This window comes from Anopheles funestus, chromosome 3RL (genome assembly GCF_943734845.2).
Source record: "Anopheles funestus chromosome 3RL, idAnoFuneDA-416_04, whole genome shotgun sequence".
Taxonomy (NCBI): domain Eukaryota; kingdom Metazoa; phylum Arthropoda; class Insecta; order Diptera; family Culicidae; genus Anopheles; species Anopheles funestus.
In genome coordinates, this window is record NC_064599.1 from 45,543,063 (window position 1) to 45,561,475 (window position 18,413).

The 18,413-nt window shown below is 37.1% G+C and overlaps 1 protein-coding gene across 8 annotated transcripts in view; it reads right to left on the reverse strand.

Moving 5' to 3' along the window:
* LOC125768301 (LIM/homeobox protein Lhx3-like) overlaps positions 1 to 18,413 on the reverse strand; it is a 91,325-nt gene that overhangs the window by 34,896 nt on the left and 38,016 nt on the right. Inside the window, exons 1-2 of one of the 8 annotated variants that reach the window (XM_049435746.1) lie at positions 11,761 to 13,551; positions 10,970 to 11,281 (exon numbers count right to left, since the gene is read on the reverse strand). The exons of 3 other annotated variants lie outside the window; for them this stretch is intronic. The gene's annotated coding sequence lies outside the window, so the exon portion shown is untranslated. Of the gene's footprint in view, positions 1 to 10,969; positions 11,301 to 11,760; positions 13,552 to 18,413 lie in introns of those variants that run through there. 4 more of the 8 variants (XM_049435742.1, XM_049435741.1, XM_049435739.1 and 1 more) reach the window with 4 other exon arrangements.

The following is an 18,413-nucleotide window of genomic DNA, read 5'->3' on the forward strand; positions in this document are numbered from 1 at the left end:
TGAAAGCCAATTCTCGTACACAACCACCGGAAATGGTGTTATTTTTGTGTACCACTTTGTCTGGAATTTATACATCTGTTCTATTGCTGCAAGCAAACGGGAAAAAGTTTTGGCATGCATTGTAAATTGTTGACGGCAACCGCTGGTATCGGTTTCGGGTGGAAACGGATGCGGCGGTACAGGTTTGGGGCAATTTAAATTATCACCTGCCCGGTTTACCCGTTCTCCTGACAATGAGTTCTCTCTACATATTCTGCATGCGCCACCGCAATGGCTTTACACTATAATGCATCCCTGCTAGAAACAACGAATGGATGGTTCGAAGTTCTCAGAACCCCTCATACACACGCAATGTACACCGTGCGCCAAAAGGGATTCGGGACCGAATGAATATGCAGAGAATTAATGCATAAATTTGCGAATTGCTTTCTGCATTCTCTGTTAATTTAAATTAATTTCGTTTCAATCGAAATTATACCAATAATAATTATGTACTTCAGCCTGTACTCTTCCATCGTCGCTCTTCTCGCGTATTCCTCCCATGCCAACGAACATGGAACCATTTATGCTGCTCGGGTATAGAATGTGTGCTCGCGCGTTGTCTCCTGTTGTCTGCTGTAGAGGTTTGTTACTATGGATCGCTTTATTTATGGATGCAATCATGGAATTGAACGGTTTTAACTGTTGCATTTTCATGCATGTTCATCTACCTACGCGCTTTGCTAGCTCCCTTAGTGCTCTGAGGTTTTTGGTGGTAGATGAGTTAATTGCTGTGTGCTTGTGTCACAGGCTTTTCAAACCGCAGCAAGACTTCATCAGCAATATAAATGCAATTTTTCAATAGACGTAATGAATGTGAGCTATACACTGATATGAATTAATTTTTTAAACATATCGTAACATAGTTTGAGCAGAAAACTCCACACTCAACACTATAGTGTTGTATTCAATAAAAAGAATTATTAAACAAGATACTTTGGATGGTATATATTATGTGTCTCTCTCTCTCTCCTTGGCTTTAACGACCTTACAGGTCACGCCGGCCATTTCTGGCTTACTAGACTTATTTTTACCACGTAGCCGGATAGCCAGTCCTTGTTACGGGGAGACGATCTGGATTTGAACCCGATCCTGCCGTGTGGACTGGCGCGGTTTATCAGATCCACCACCGGGCCGCCCCTTATATTATGTGTAATGTATACGAATCATCACCCAGTTCGGGCAGACCGGTGGTGTATATGGTAGCTGCGCCGGTCTCTACACGACAGGACCGAGTTTCAAATCCTACTCCGGAGCGAACACGCATATAAATTATAGATCTCTTGAGATTATAGAGCCACAAAAGAAGAAGAAGATAGATACGAAAATGCTAGGTCGTTTGAAGACAGTCTCAAGAATTTACTGACAGGCTGCGTTTCAAAACATTATGTTTTAGAGTTGAGTAGCGTCTTTCGGTCTCCGTCCTCCGATGTTGGATAATTTAAATAGAATCAGTGCAACGTCCCTTGCTATGGATTATTCTCGGTGTTTTTACTCACAGTATTTCCGTTCGGCTTGATTACCCTACACGCTGATTAATTCTTTATGCTCCTGAGGTAATTATTAGAAATAAACATTTTTTAGCTCCTAAGCGACGGAGGCGATTATACATCCATAACGAACCTTTGTTAGCAATGATGAGAAACTTCAACATCTTCTATGAACAATTTGACTTCAGTTTTTCAGTGCATTGTTTCAATAATGAATTACTGCTTCGCTTACGCTTCAGTCCGGTGTTTATGACATGCTTCGGCCATATACTTAATAATCAAATAAATAAATAATTAAATAAATGTATCAACAGTTTAGCATACATTAACGCTTATGAAGAACGATAGTTCAACATATACAAACTACATAATTAGAGGTTTAGGAAAGGAAAATAAAATACAAGTCATACACTAGAAATAAACATTACAAAAATTGATTGTAGTGTATCTTTATTAAAATGGATAGCAGAACAACACCGCATTGAAATAATAAACCAGTGTGCAAATAGAGAGACAGCAAAAACGATCAATTAAGTTAATTAAAAAGAGCCTTTTTCATTTCTTAATTCTCCGGAGAACGTAAAAGAAAGCGAAACTGAACTCGTTGGGCATCGTATCGTTACATTAAACGCACGCGCGTTAGTCGAAGCTTATGTAGGATGGAACGACCGATATACATACTTCAAATATACTTCAGTCTGCAGGAAGATAGAGTTAAACGTAAAGAATATATCAGTGAATTCGTAACACGAAAGGACACTGAAACATCCTAAATTTTAATGGTTTATTTGAAAAGAGATTTTTTTTTATTCATACTAAATAGAATGGTTATACCGATAATGTTGTGAAACAAGAAATGTTTTTTTGCAACATTTTAATTAGTAAACCAGTAAACCAAACAAATTTCTCTCTGGTGCAAAAACAATAAGCTAATTTAAAAACTTAAAGCCTCATTTTCTACATTAGTCTTTGTGCACTTTGCTTAGTTGCCAGATACTCAACGGAACGAACAATCATTAGCAAACGCACAAAGGATATCACGATGTCGCAATCCTGGACAACTCGTCTGCAGGTCTGACGATACGAAATGATAAGTTAATGGTGAGCAACTAAGACAACTAAAGCGAGGCAACTAATCAGGTTCTTTATTTATTTGCTATTTGACACATCTAACAAGCTTCAGACTTGCGTAAAACAAATGAATTCCGATTCGGAATTCGTACTGCATTAAAAGATGTTCCTAAAATTTATAGAAAATATTCAAAACTTAAACCACGTTATTGGTATTGGTAACTTATCCATCCTTCAACCTTCTCCTTTTCTAGAATGAAGCGATGAGTATAACACAATTAAAAGTGATGAAAAAGAAGGTCGTGACTGCAGTGGGTAGGTAGGAAGATTTCTGACCATGCATCATGGTATGGAAAATGCAGCCAGGATATTCTCCACGGGCTCGCACATAGAAACGTACGGTGGAAATGCTTTTAAAGGCGAATGGGTTTTGCTTGTAGTCGATATAAATGTTTCAAAGAGCATTTTAATGTTCTCCGAATATCCAGGACGCATCTGCAAAGCGCAACAACTCAGCACTCACACATCGGCCGAAGCTCACACGGTCCCCTCCGCGGTCGGAACTGCTGTTACACCGGCGTAACGCGGTATACGGAAGAAAACCATTAAAAAATGAAAGGCGCTCAAAATGAAACGTGCGCAAGGAAGGAAATCGGGTGATGGAAATAGTGTTAACATTCGAAGGATAAAAGCCTTCAGCGACCGAAGGCTGAAGATATTTGGAAATGTTGTTTTCCATTTCCAACGGGAGATCATGCTTCAATTGACTTTGTTGTATCTACCAAATACACCATATTTTAATCGTAGAGAAACAGTCGCAATAATCGCTCTAGTGATAATGTTGAACACTGAAACAACAGTAATTTAAAACTCTGCGTAACAGGTTTTGCAATTGATGTTTTAGCAAACTAAGTTAACAATAACATATATTTATAGAACTATTTGTATTACTAAATTGCTTCTATTTATACCTAGATTGAACTGTTACTGTTACTATTCAAACGAACAATGAAAATTATTCGATATTTCAGTGGGAATGATCCTTTCAGCCATATAAAAATATTTTAAAACATTAATAAAATTACACGTTACTTACGGCATGTTGTTTAACTGACTTTACTAATGACTAAATTATCAAAATGTTTTTTCTCTTTCTTTTTTGCAATGTCCAAATCTACAGCGATGAAAGGATACAAACAGTTAGTAGAAAGGTCCGGCTCATATGAAATCAATATTTCATCCCATTAAATTAATTGGAAATACGCGTTCCACACCATAAAAACGCCAACCGAAAAGCATTTATAATTTTCTCTCTTGCATTCCATTTAACCATTTTTCCTATCGTATCGTTGCACTTGGCAACAAAATACTCAATCAACATAAACACTGTTTTACATCAAACCACAAGTGTGTGTGTGTGTGTTACAGAAAAAATATCGTTTGTTTCTATATTATAGCAAACATGGTTCATCTATTACAAATAGATAGTATAAACAACCCTGACAAAGTTCCTATAGATTGTTTAATTTTTTTGTGTTTTTTTTGAAAAAAGCAACTTTAAATACAGTTCTATTGTGGCTTATGATTTTTGATGAATTTAATTATTCATAGCCGTATAATTCAATTCCCACGTATGCGGGGCACGATTCAATCGAGAGCTAACCTAGAGCTGGACCATACCATAAATACAACAAAAATATTTACCAAAATCCATAACATTCCACAAAATAACACGAATTGAAACATCCACTAACAATCCAGTAATATGCTTAATTAATCATCTAAAGATGCTTTGCCGATTAAGGGTTCGGTTATGAAAACTCACAACGGTATCAATAAAGATATTATAAACGTATTGTTTAAAAGATTATTTCCACAAATGTTGGGTGTATATGATACTGCTGAGCTAGAATGTTGTACCACAGATGCTGGGAAAAAACACAAAAAAGCCGCATAACACTAGCGTAAGAGTTTACGAACCAAGGATGGAAAGAAGGATAAAAAAATATCACCAAAAATGGTAATAATGCGGCCCTGATTTGCCGCCATTAAATTATAATAAGTTTTGAATTTAAACTTCTCTAACGAGGGCTGAATAAATTCTTTAATGATGTTTTCTTTCTATTTAAAAGTTTCCTGTCGCCCAGTGTATTTTTCGTCCCCGTTTCGTCTGCTAACGAACGGTCTGCCATGTGAGCGGCTGAAGGAACGAAAAGTCGAGCGGATGGACATTTTTGAAAGGGAGTGTGATGATATTTTGTGCAGTTTTCAGCATGTTTTAACGCCGTATCCTATCATCATCACGGTTATATTCGGCCCGAACACCGGAAGCGTGTGGAAGAGGACTTCAAGCCATACTTATCTCAATAAACCCTCCCTACTACCCGATGGCAATGAAGGGGTCGACCGTTCTGACACGTGTCAACGTCTGTGGATTGTGATAATAGTGCTGAAAGCATTGATCGTTGAGAGTCAGTTTAACTTTCAAAACATGCATCTATTGCGTAATGGTATGGCTAATGATGACTCATGATTGTTCCGAACTGGTTTTTAAACCATTCATGAGAATATTTAATGATCTTGAATAACTGAAAATAATGTAAAACGAAAGGAGAACATGAGGTATAATAGAGTGAATTTGGTAGGATTTCAACATTTAGACAATGAAATGGCACGCTAAGAAAAAAAATCAAGACAAGATTATATTTTTGTAGCCCGGTGGTGTATGCGATAAACAGTGCCGGTTCCACACGACAGGACTGAGTATCAAAATCCCATCCGGACCGTAGCCTCATAGCAAGTATTGAGTACGGCTACATGGAGAAAATAAGTCTAGCAAGCCAGAAATGGTTAAGCCAAGAAGAATTTTCTTTTTTAATTTATTGTTCAAAAAACTTACTTTATGCTGGATTGGTTTGTGTGCGAATTTGCGAAAAAAATAATCGAAGCTTCCTTCAGGAGGCCCTTAGACACACCAGGCCGGAAAGCCGTCGCTCACCAGTACATCCACCACCGAAAGAATACAAATTAAAACCTAAAAGCACTGGGCCATGACAGCTGAGACTTTTTCTCAAATTTCCTTAGTCACTGAAATCCCTCAAAATGCGTCTAAAAACTAAAGTCGCCGTTGTCTTTTAAGTTTTTCTGCAAATGTTTTTCACAAACCATCACTCAAGCAGCGACCATGCTGCTTCTCTTTTCGTCAGAGAAACAATAACAAATACATTTACCCGTTGCAGAAACAACAAAAGTAAACAATCAGTTAAGTTGGTTAAATGATAATTGATATGAGTTTTAATTCTTCAGTATGCATTTATATTAACAACGGCACACAAAAATTGTTCTTTCATTAAAAAAATGGTAAACAGAAGAAAGTTTTGTTAACATTCTGGACATCTGAGGCGTTGGATTTGTCAAAACGATTTCTCATAAATTGCCTCAATTTTTTTTAAAGATTTTTGTCAATGCGTCGATGTGTGGTTTTCTACAAAAACGCAAATCACTCGTGACTGGGATTTTGAGATGTAAGGACGGGCCTACAGGTCTCTAAAATGTTTTTGCTCCTTTTCACCTCGGGTTCCGCCTTAGCCCATCGGTTTTAGAGTTTGCGTAGTGGAAGATCCAGCTCTGTGTAATTTACATTTTTAATGACTTTCTATAGATTAAATAAGCATCAAATAATGGGTTCATCATTATACTTTTCATCATTTATTATTCTATTAGCATTTCAAATTCTATGTTAACATTTCCTTTCGGTCTCGGTTAGACACTACAAATGTTGAAATTAAATGCTACGAAAATGAAATCGAAAATGAAATGAAATGCTCATAGTTTGTTGAAATAGTCCTTTATCGAAATGAAAAATTATTTTGCGTTTAAAAATAAGTTGTAAAGCCCTGTAATACACGATGTCCGGCCACGGTTCAAATGGTTTTTCGTGTTTCCAACACCCTAGCCTGTGTCGATCTGAATATGGGTAGTTCTAGTCGTAGGCCATAGCCGAAAAAGGTTGTAGAGTTCAAAAAAAATAAATATCCTTCAAATTGAAATTTGTCTATGTGCATACTTTCACAAATGCACATATGTAATATGTGGGATGCGCACACGTTAACAATTTTGTTTTGTTTTATTTGTTTTATTGACTCAAATTAATTCAGATGAAGGCAACATATTCGAAGTAAATTAAATTCTATGCGCTAATAAATTTCTTGATTATCCTTTATTACGTTATAATTATAATAATTAATTATGTATGTAGAATTCTCTTTGCTATTCACTTGATTCATTTGATTACGATTATATAGAACCATATTGTTGATATTTGTCTGATTACACAGATTGATCTTAACGAGTTTCGATACAACTTTATGAGTATAGTTTCATAGACCGATCATTGATCGACCAGCGGATTCACTGTAAAAGTATTCAAGCCTTTTTATATGTATTTTAAATTCAATTGTTTTTTAAGTTTCACGTTAGAGGCAAGTGGACAAAGATATGAGTTATTAAGAAGGTCATGTTTTGTATTTATTGTTGCAGCAAGGCCGCATTGGAATCCCATGCAAGCAAACTTGTCCGCAAATCTATAAAATTGGTTTTGCTATTGCAGGATGATTCGGTAAAGGAGTCAGAGAACAAAGAAAAAATGCCTGTCCCGAGCTACAGAGATGCAGATTTTGTGCCCTTCTATGTGATATACTCTCCGAAATAACAAAGGATTGCAAAAGCGTAAGGAACGAAGTACGAGTCGGCAGAATTGAACAGAGTTAGTAGGTGGACACATACAGAAAATTGAAAATGGAAAAATATTAAATTGATTTCGTCCGCCGTTCCGTCGCCACTGCCATTCCCCTCCACCCAAGGGTTGGCGCTTCTAATAGACAATGTGTGTAACACTCCCTGTTTCGTTCGTTTCTGTGATACGTTTTAGCCAACCAGTGGACACGTGGTGCTCGCAAATCCAGCCATCCACACATAAGACGCTTAGAGTTTTGCCTAGCAGTGTCGGACCGAACCGGCAAAAGTGCCGCTGAAAAGCATGCTGGGCCTCGGTCGGGGAAGAGTACGATAAAAAACGAATCCGATACGGTTATATCCTTCTGAGTAGATTGTATGGACAATACCATGAATATTGGGACGGAAGTAACTGGATTGTGATTTGGTAGGTGATGCTCACGAAGTGTGAAGTGTGGAAGTTTTTCGCGTGAGAGTGTGTGTGTGTGTGAGTGAGTGAATTTGGAGAAAAACTCTTCGGTAGAGTACTGATCATCTTGCACGGATACTACCCTTTGAGGGTTTCTCGGTAACCGGTAGGTAATTTCGTTTACGAACACACATTTATGGCTGAATCATACGGAGAAATAGCAGCATCCAATATGGGGACATTGGACAAATGGTTCACATTTCACGCTTTTCCGAACAAGCACGCAAATAATAAATCGAATGTTGCCTGTGAATAGCAAGTTTGCCAACTGCTTACAGTTAGAGAATTTTAATGAGAAACAGAAACTCTTCCATTCCCTGTAACGCAACACAACGTTCTTTCCTTCATTATTTTTTCATTCAACAGTCGACGTTTTGAATATAAACTTAACATTTCATGTGAGTTGGAATTTTTGTTTATGGCATTCGCATTACTTTCGAAAGATTTTCTCAGTTTCTAATTCATTCGCGTATAAATTTATTAAACTTTATAATATTATTGTTCAATTTCAACTATGTAGATATTTATTTAACAACATCATGATTCCTTCAGGATGGCCGACACTGTTTAATATCCCATGATATTTCTAGTTGTTTCAAATGATTGTAGCGGCTGCATAAATTGGCATGCAAAAATTTCAGTGGAAAGCAATTACCCATTAGACGAAGAGTTTCACCTAAATCTGCCTCCGAGCGTACAAAGCAAGAGGAACAATTTGCGCATGGAGTAACGGACTTCGAGGCATTCGCATATATTTTATGCTTGTTGTTAGGTAGTTAGTTAGCGAGTTAGTTAGTGTGCTTCCTACTGATCCGATAAACGTACTGGTGGGGAGACGGCCAAGGCTGATGCAGACAGCAACATAGCAGAAACTTTTGTACGAGCTGTTTGCTACAAAGCTTGCATATACACGATATGTGCGTAGACACCATGCAGGCAATGTATACCATTTTGTTTGTTTGGGGTTTGAGGCCTTCAATATGGCGACCACCGAACGACATGGCGCTTATTAGCACTGCTTTAGTATTTTCAAACAAATAAACAAAATAGATAACGTATTTTTTTATTGACAACAACCCATAACCCTGGTTTCAGTGTCATAATCGCCAGAATGTAGCATTCCGCTTGAATAACTTCGCGATAATAGGAAATTTAAACCATAAGAAAGTCTTAAATTGTGATAATGATGAGCAATATACAACAGTAATATGAATAATAGTAGTATTTATCATACTATTTATAAAACGCGTTTATAAACGTTTCTGAACGGCTTTTGCCCACAGAAGTTTGCTGCACATGCCATGCCGTAGTAAAATCTAATAAACAAGATTACAAAAGCATGTGAGCGGCTTTTCACATTTCACTGGTTTCATTCTTCCCGAAAATCAATCCCTCGATTGTTTTGTAACACAGTCATTTAAGTGGTTTTTCTCCACTTTTTGTCGATCTGTCTTATTTTCCAGAGAGCTCGTACGTAGGAGCAATATCTTTCAACTCTCACGGGAGCTTCCTTTTTGAATGCAACTCATTCTAGTTCGGTAAGCCAGATCCAACACCTACACATTCCATTAAACTTATACGTCCATCATTCCATTTCCCTTCTACTCCCTATTTACTCCATACCGCTAACATTGCAAAGCATCGAGAGCCAATCTGGGAGAGTCTTTTTCGGAAAATGGCAATCAAGTGATTGCAAAAAGTGCCGCTCCCCGAAAAAAAAGGCATTACTCTTTCACGGCGGCATTTGTTGCTGATGCTTTGTACCGTATCGCGACGCTGAAAAGGAGACCGGAAATGGGAAAAGTAAAGAAAGAATGAACACATTTCCCTTGCCCGCGCGCTGCAGGATAATTTTACCCTCCGAGGAAAACCGAATCCTCGAGCTGGTGGTTCAGTGGCACGTGGCTCGGAATTATTTACAGACACAGTAAGATTACAATTATGCATGTTGGAAGCTACACATCGGTGGCGTACATCCTTTTGCGTAATATGTATTAACAATATTAATAACTAACAGCAGCTAGTTTGTTAAGTGTACATTATTTATCGTAATTAACCATAATTGATTAACATTTACGAAGATGATAGTTGTTTCTTATACAACCGGAATATGCGCTCGAAAGTAAAATATATTTGTTTCTTCAACATTATTTAAAAATAGAGTTTTGAATTCAAACATAAATAATTACACCTACAGAAATATACGTTTTCATATCGTATGGTTTTATTTTTTATTTCTTTGAAAAATCCCTTTATCATCTGTTTCCGTTTTCATTTATTTCTAGGTGAGGGATTTTTGAGCTCACTTGCGTATTGTCTGCAACAATGTCAATCAATCAGCATTCCTTGCCTTCTTACCAGACACGACCAATCTAGTGTAACGCATCCACGTCGTTGCGTCGATCGATGGCAGCTAAAAGAAGGAACCGAATCTACAACAAACACTCGCAAACCTTTTCATAGATAACCGTTCACACATTCATGACAGTTAGCTGTTGTTTGCAAAGATGAGCGTTCCTTTATATGTTATTACATTTCTCACTCCAACCAACGATGAGAAAGAACAAAAATGAACTATCTGCCCTAATACTGTACAGTTAATGTAAAGCTTTAAAATGATGTCGAATAATCATATCGAAACGAAATCAAATATTACCGGCTGTAGATATGAATTGTATTTACTCTGGAGTCCGAAGAAAACCAGCGGTAGTTATATTAAAAGTAGTATTAATTGCTAACCACCTAAACAATACGCCCTACCAAACGTTATCAAACTGTAACATTCTAACCAACATGTCTTAGTATCCACTTGATGAGGTTAATAAAAGAAAAAGCTCATTTCCCTGTTAACAGATCATTTCATTCCACCATCACACTACAGCTCTACCTATATAGTGACATTAAAACCCATTTATCCGTTTCTCTTTCCCTGTACCGGTGTACCACAAATCTGCCATTCTCTATAAAGGTTTTTCCACCCTTCTTTTGGCTTCCGTTGACTGTTAGTTGTGTTTTGTATCCAAACGACTTTTCCCACTTTTCCCGATCGTTTAATAGACAAAATGGAAGCTCCACGCAGGGGAGGGTGGTATTTTTTTTATCACCGTTCATTAGAGACAGGGAAATTAAATTACTTTCATATAACGATATTGAAACGTGCACTTACCAAAATTGATTATTCTACTTGCGGTAGGCGACTTGGAGTTTACCACCGATTTGCAACACACGGTTTAGGTTTCCCTTATTTTGTTTTGGAAGTAACACCATTCGAGTATTTTCCTATAGATTAATTTGCTGTTTCTGGATTTCTGCTTTCTTCAGATAATAACACAAAACTCGATGGTTTGTTTCACTCGTAAAACTAAATAATACACCAATAATGCATTTATTACACACGCCGATTCACTGTTAACATAGTAGATGTTTATATTGCACAATTATTTGTCTTATTTATCAAAAGTGATTTTTGTATGCAGTACTGTAACGATGTTGAAAATCTACATTGCATCAATATCATACATGTAATTGTTTCATGTTAATAATTGCTCTTAACATTATTATGTACTTATTTAGTCGATAGGAAAATTTTATAAAACAGAGATTCAAAATTCTGTATAAAGTAGTTGTTTATGGTAGCAGTTTAGCGCAAGGAATAAAACATGTATTTGTACATGGACTTAATTTTAAATATATCTAGCGTCCGAAGCAACAATTCATTTCATGACACAAAGGAATTTTTCATTCTTTACAAAATTGTCCGCTTCTTTTGTAACACATTATACATTGCTGTTACCAGTCCTATAACTATGTTCGATAATTAATCAATTCTTAATATACTTGTAATAAATTCTCTACACTGGCTACAATATCTATCGCAGTAATTAAAACTTTTTTCCTTTTTGGAGAAAAAACACAGCGACAAATCATATTTAGAGCATGGTAAAGGCAATCACGTACACTTTTCCAACAACCAGTTTTTCATTCACTGTCACACGTTTCAGCACTAAACAGCTTTTATTTCACAAACCACCGAAACCCTTTTTCACGCCACTATTACGATGGACAGGACGTTTGCAGAAACACATCCTTACGGTATGCGACCATCAACACAAATGTTGCCGCTTTTGCCGAAGCATCTTGGCTTGGCAAACATCTCGGATGCAGGAAAATGAGCGCAGAATGTACATCCCATTATGGGACTGGGTGGAAAAAATCAAAACAGAGAGAAACAATCTCCAGCACTCCATTTTTCCCTCATGTTGCAGCTCTCGCTCTCTTTCACTTTCTCTCTCTCTCTCTCTCTCAAAGTCTCTTTTTTGGGCAAAGGGTGCTGACCTCTCTTCTGCCTTGCTCTGTTTTCCACCCTACTCGGCATCCTTACAATAGCCACTTTTCTCGATTACGGCACAACCACTAAAGGACGATCTGGCGCCATTACGATAATTGTAATTGAATGAATATCACTGTGTTTATGTGCACGCTTATGGCTACCACAGCCGAGCATCCTTTGGCGCTATGTGGGAGTGAAACATTGTACTAGTGAGTGTGTGTGACGGACAGAACGGGAAGCAGGCTGTGATATAAATAAGGAGGAGAATTCGCCGATTCGAACTGCGAGAGGGGAAATAATGTAATTATATCACGAATCCTGCTGGCAGTTACGAACGAATGGAATCAAAACAAAACTGTACACATTCCCCTGCCGAGTGGTAGCAATCGCAAAAAAAAGACGAACCAGCGATATGGCAAGCGACGATTTTCCGAACATTGCTCGATTTTCCCCGCTTGATTTCGCGTTTCCGCACGAAAATGGCCCGAACCGTACGTAGTGCTCGCACGCGTCGGGTAGGCAGCGTCTGGCAAAATTTCCAATATGATCAAAGCTATTTTCCCACAACACAATCACTTAAACGCACCACGTCGCACCGGTCCACCGGGCGTCCTCTCGCCCACAGACAACATTATCAAAGTATGCTAATGGTATCGTACAACAGGCGGAAAATAGGATTGAAACAGCATGATAAAAGGAGATCATAATTGCATACTTTATTTACTCTTTCACTCGTCACATTCCTTTCGACCTGGCACCGCAACCACTGTCGATTTTCCTCAAAAAATCTCCCTCCCGTCTTCCTGTCCGCTAATTTCTTCCACTTTCATGCAGCTCCTATTTTTCTCTCTTTTTCCTTTTCGCTCACTTGCTTTTCTCCCTTGCTCTATCAGATACACGTTTTAGTGGCGCTTTTCTCTTGTCGCATGCCTGCCCTTCTGCAAAAAAACCCTCCATTTTACGCTCGTCCTGAGATAACCAACCTTTTGGCACATCTTTTTCTTGGGGTCGAAGGCAAGCGTTGATATTCACTTGCTTGTGCGGTGCGCGCGTGCTGCTATTTTGCACGAAGCAACCGAATGAACAAAAAATCGACCGAGACACGACAGACAACAGATAAACCGGAAGGAGCGCGAAACGTTTCGCTTTCTGACGTATCATTGCTACTGTTATTGTTATTTTATTTTATTTCATCATTCAGTGACGGTGATGATGCTTATTTAATATCAATTTAAGCACAACCGGAAACCACCGTTACGCTTAACAGCTCATCGAAGGCGCTGAGCTCTTTTGTGTGTTTTCAAATATTTGAAGTAATTTTTAGCTACACAAATTTAACACGTGATGGACGAGTGTGAGTTTTGCATTTTTTAAATATTTTTTATTAATTTAATTGAGCATGATTTATTGTTTGTAACAAAATATCAATGTCACTTTATTTCTTGTTACATTTTTCCTTTTTGTTTTTAAACTAATATTTTATTATAAAACATTTGCTATTTCTCACATCTCTTAAACAGTTAATCACTACAATTTGTTCGTCGAAATGTACGACTAAGTTTCAAAGCAAAACAAAGGTAGTTAATTCGATGTTGTTCAATTTTTCGTTTTAAAACGCTACTATTTCTTCTCGAACTCGAATCGATTCGTTTACGTTTCTGTACATAGTTTTCATTCGCAAGCAAGATCGATTTGCGCTCAAGGATGTCCATTCTTCGGTCAGTGCTTAAAAAATAAACCGAAAAATGCACGATGCACGATGCACAACAAACAACTTAAAAAACGAAAAATCTGAAAGTTAGCCGGAATAAATTGAATTTGCTGTGTTCTTTGACGCGGTAGTATCCCCGTCGCTCAGTTCATATGTACAATGTATTGCAAACACAGAAAAGGTAACAGATTTCACATAGCACCATCACATACGTGTGTGCATTAGCTAAAAGATTAGTTTTAGGAATGTTTTGAAAATCATTCTAACGGTTCTACATTTTTGGAAGAATTGCATGTAATTTTCAGGGTTTAAAATTAATAACTATGTAAATTTCCAAAGCATCAAAACATTACGTAGCTTTATGAAAATATTGTTTTTAATATTTTATTTTTATTATTTTATAAAATACAAAACACAAACAAACCTGCAAAAGACATTAGGGGGTAACAATTTTAGGAATACATCTTTTATGAAAAAGTGCAGCTGAATGTGTTATAAACCTTCTATTGATTTTTTTACATTAAATTTAAAAAAAAGATGAATTATACACACAATTCGAACAATGTTTTCTTCTCCATTCCGGATCGTCTTAAGAAAAGTAAAAATATTCCAACGATCTTCGCCTTTTCGACCTTTTTCTAGAGCATCCGTTGACCAATCTAACAGGAATAGACGGATCGTGAAAAGATAAATTTCGTTGAGTGCATTTTCCTATTATTTCTACTAAATCTCTATCGATAAAATTTATTTTCGATTCTCGTCCATTCATGGATTTAAATATATCCTTTGGTGGACACATGGACAAAACTGCCACACACGGCATTCTGGCCATACCAAACGATTCCCAATTCCATGCTTCGGATTGGGTTACGATTCAGATATTTGAGAAAGTTGAACGACAAATAAATCTACTTGAGCGTACTGTGTCATGTAGCATTCCATGTCTTTCTACGTTTCAGAGGAGCAGCATTTTGGGAATTGATTCACCATGGATTCCTTAATATGCTTACCACCGTATAGTTTACAGGACCGAAAAAGCTACCCTATCGAACGTTTCCGAATTTCATTGGACATATGCAGCACTCCAAAATCCGGACCATTGCTTTGCTGTGAATGATTCAATGCCAACACGGGCTAGTGGAGAATAATACATCAAATGAAGGTTTAAGGCATTCTCTTTGCGATCTACATTCATTGATTACATTCAATGCATTTGTAACGTAATTAGAAGGTACAACGTCAATTAGAATATCTTCCGTTCGCTAATGTATAACGAATTAGAAAAGCTTAAATTACAACTGCACGTTTATGCTAGTAGAAAAATAACTCCTTTGCTTACTAGGAGTCATTTTGTTTACATAAAACATTTGTTATGCATGTTATGCAATCTTGTATTTTGCATATTGAAAATAAAATAAAATCTAAGCACCTTAAGTAGCTTATGAGTAAAAAATGTGATAATGTTTATCTATGACATCTGCAATGAAAAAACGAAGCTGCATAATCAATGAAAATATAAGTTCACAAAAAAGTAACATATTATTTTGTTTGCGAAAATAAATTCCAAATCGATCTTTAAAAGACACACAGTCGCCTTAATAACGTTGCAATTTTTATATCCTTTTTGAGATTAGCACAATAGTTTTATCTGTAGGTAAATAAAGAAAGTACAGGAGAAAGAAAAGAACAAAGCTTGGCAAAAGGATTCGCGTTGAAACATCAATCCCTTTGCTAAACACTAAGAACACGTTTGATTTTCTTCCATTTCACTAACGTGTCGGAGCGAGTGATGTATGTACCCTTCGGGTATTTGCCAGTCACACTGTGTTTAAATAAGCTTTTCAATCCATAGGTAATGCATTATTCCACCGTGCATTGCTGCTGTTAGCGCTACTACCTCAATCACAGTTCTGGTTTCGAACGAACTCATGTTAACGAGCGAATGTTGCTGCTAGAAAGATCTGTCCGAAACCATTGCATTAGTTTTCATTGATTTGGTTTATTGTTTACACATTAAACTTAGATACAAATAACGGCTAGATACAAATAGAATAGAATTGAGTGGAAAACATTCATGAAGATGAAAATATGTTTTAACTTTTATTATTATTTGTTAGCTTAAATTAAAATTCAGTTTCACATAATATCACATTTTGCACAAAATTTTCGGCGAACAAAAGTATCGATGAATTTGCTTTATACAAAGAAATTACACAGCCAGTGTGCTTATCAGTGTAAAATGTGTTCCTTATATTATATTATATTTGCGTAGTAGTGAAGCATTTCTGAAGCAGTTTGGTAAATAATTGTCAACATATTAAGAACTCGTCATCGTTCATCATCGTCAGCTAAAGCGTGCACAGTTCTTTTATCTTAAGAATCTTTGAAAAACCACAAATCCAAAACAGAAGCTTAAACTTACACAACTTAATCCAACCATATAAAATAACCAACTACAACATAAAAATCGAAAAAGTCAAATTACATCAAGGACATAATAATACAAAAAGAATTGAATAACGACCAATAAGAAGCAGAGAAGTTGAGCTACCGTGCGGTAGAGGGCGTCGTTGTGGATGTCACCATTCAGGATCCGAACGGTGACGTGGGATCGAGAGGACGATCCGTGACCGCACGGAAAGAGTCTTTTTGATCCCGACTGACCAACGAAGCGGATAAATTTTTAATTAATAAAGAATAAATAAAAATAAAGAAAATGAATAAAGAAAAATATAAAAGATAAAAAAGCCGGTGAAATTTTGTTCGGTAGGGTGTTGCGTCTGCAACAGTAAGAAAGTTAAATAATTAGACGAACCGAAAGCCAGAAGTGACCAACACATAACACTTATGCTCCAATTTGCTAAGGAATGCAAGTGGGGTGTTAGATTTATAGTGAAATAGTTGAATTTTGTTAAATGGGTAGGATAGGTGCGTAGCTCTGTTAGCGGGCAGAGCACGATCGGTCAGAGCACGTCACAACGTAGGAGATCCCCGACTATACGCATAATAAAGAAGATAGAACGTATTACCACCGCTACTAATACCAAGAAAGTAGATCCGAACATATGGGAACAATAATTCAGTATAACATGAAGTGAAACAACCATTCACAAAATAAATTGATCATTCCTTTAATGCAACGAAGAAGATCAAGTTTCTTGTGTATTTCAAGAGCACCATTCAGAAATTGCACCTTGGTTACTCACTGCCATGCAAAAGAGATCTGAAATTTGCACCTTGATGACAAGTCATGCTAATCTACTGCGTAATGGTAGAGTATTCGTTGCTAGTACGACATTACAGTACAAAAGATGCCTCAAAAATATCAGAAGAGAAATATATTACAATAGGTCCGAAGCAATTCCGACAAAAAAGACCCTCTCATGCAGTTTTCATTCTGCCGTGTCTTTAATTGTGCGTGATTAGACTGAAAGTACATCTTGACCTTATGTACGTTGTCGAAGCAACTAAATGCAGAAAACAACTCTAACAAGAACCCCTAGAGATATATGTACATGTACAGATTCTCAAGTGATATTAGGGACATACGTACACCAGACAGACATACTTTGGCCTAAGTGTTTACGACCGATTACGGAAAGCGTAACGAATACTCAAGGTGACGGAATCAACGATAGATAGTGCAATGATAGACATGCACACCGACCAATGCAACAACGGAATAAAACGAGTTTTTGAGGCATAGACGAAAAGAGAAACAAACTAACACAACTTTTGAAATAGTTACGATAAATGCTTCACTATTATCTTCAGTCGATCGCGAGTTACGATCGAATAGAATGATAATAGTGACGCACTAACACGTTGGAATAGTTATGATAAATGCGTCAATATTATCTTCAGTTAAACGCCAGCGCCGCTGCGGACAAGTCACTAACCCGACACATGAGCTTTATGACCCTTATGAATGTATGTACTAAGACTCTATACTGCTCTGGTATTCGTCCGTCGTCACCAGCCACACTATTGTGGTGGCTTTCTTGGACTAGTGCCTTGATGCGGCTCGAATCCCTCCATCGTAGGGTAACGCTCTTCGCGCTTCGTTCTTGAAACAACTACCAGAACTAGTTTTCGTCGATATATTTGTATTCACTCGGTTTTCATAGACATGGATTGATGACCTGGATATACTTCAGCACGACGTGCTCAACAGCGAGCGGCCCAATGATGGTGATGATGATCACTCTTTTCAGGATTTCACACTTAGCTTGATATGGAAAGATTTGTCCAGATAAAAGTTTGTCTGAGTTTAGAACTATATGTTCCAATTAACATTATGTAAATGACCTACAAGTTGATTTAAATTACATGTAGTTCACTTAGAAAACAAACTTGATTGTGCTATTAACTCGTGGTTAATTTTTTTATGTTTGTGCCAAACCAATTACATAGCAACGTTTTATAAATATATTCTCAGTTCTTGTGGTGTACAAACCTCGTACATACATTTAATCAAATCGATCGAACTGTCAAGTATTCAGCTCTCTTGAAATCTTCAAAACATTAAGTCTTGTACTCTCACTAGCTATGCCGATAGCTAGCGACCGG